Source organism: Octopus bimaculoides, chromosome 27 (assembly GCF_001194135.2).
Source record: "Octopus bimaculoides isolate UCB-OBI-ISO-001 chromosome 27, ASM119413v2, whole genome shotgun sequence".
NCBI classification, from domain to species: Eukaryota; Metazoa; Mollusca; class Cephalopoda; order Octopoda; family Octopodidae; genus Octopus; species Octopus bimaculoides.
In genome coordinates, this window is record NC_069007.1 from 21,306,256 (window position 1) to 21,307,353 (window position 1,098).

At 34.6% G+C, this 1,098-nt stretch overlaps 1 protein-coding gene across 1 annotated transcript in view; it reads right to left on the reverse strand.

Annotated features, from left to right (window-relative positions):
• Positions 1–375, reverse strand: part of LOC106867795 (bifunctional 3'-5' exonuclease/ATP-dependent helicase WRN) — a 25,990-nt gene extending 25,615 nt beyond the window's left edge. Inside the window, exon 1 of the mRNA XM_014912788.2 lies at positions 297–375. The gene's annotated coding sequence lies outside the window, so the exon portion shown is untranslated. The remainder of the gene's footprint in view (positions 1–296) is intronic.
• Positions 376–1,098: the final 723 nt, after the last annotated feature.

Below are 1,098 nucleotides of genomic sequence, written 5' to 3' on the forward strand. Positions count from 1 at the left end.
TATAAAATTTATCGACATAATCATAATGTACACCCTTGATAATCGACCTCTGCTAGGATTTATTTTAAAATATGTAACTTTCAGGATGTTATGATGAAAAAGATCGATGGGGCACTCAACTGTAGTTATGCCTACAATTGTAGTAACTATGTCTGTTTACAAACATAACATGGTCAGTATAAAAAGGGCATTATAATAATGACTATCTCGACAGTAATAACGTTAACAATAAATGAATTAAAATATAAATTACGCGAAGATGAAGGAAATATGACAAAAATTGCAAAAAGACATACGCAAGAATTATAAGACAGGAATTGCGGGAGAGATCTGCAAAGGCAAAACTTCGCGCGGCCAATGACGTTGCTGTTAAAACCTGAATTTAACGAAACGCAACAGTACCTTGTGACAATTTATTAACGAAACGCAGCAGTACCCTGTGACAATTTAAATAAAATATGAACATATATATATATTCATAAAAAAAGAAGTTTGAAAACGTCAATATATATAAAAAATGAATTTTAATTTATAATATTGTCAGATATTTTTTAACATGTTTCGGTTCTTGAAAAAACGAACCTTATCAAAAATACATATTTTTAAAAAAATGAGAAATTAAATGAAAAGTTCATAATTGTTCCTTACTGGTGTCAACATAGTCCACATGGGTGCATTTTTTGTTGGCCGAACCGAAATAAATTGGCGTTTTCAAACTTCCTTTTTCTAAATATATACTCACTCGTATATATTCTTTATTCTTTTATTTGTTTCAGTCATTTGACTGCGGCCATGCTGGAGCACCGCCTTTAGTCAAGTCAAATCGACCCCAGGACTTATTCTTTGTAAGCCTAGTACTTATTCTATCGGACTCTTTTGCCGAACCGCTAATTTACGGTTGTCAAGCGAAGTTGGGGGGACAAACACAGATACACAACATGTACATATATACGACACGACGGGCTTCTTTCAGTTTCCGTCTACCAAATCCACTCACAAGGCTTTGGTCGGCCCTAGGCTATAGTAGAAGAAATTTGCCCAAGGTGCCACGCAGTCTGACTGAATCCAGAACCATGTGGTTGGTAAGCAAGCTACTTA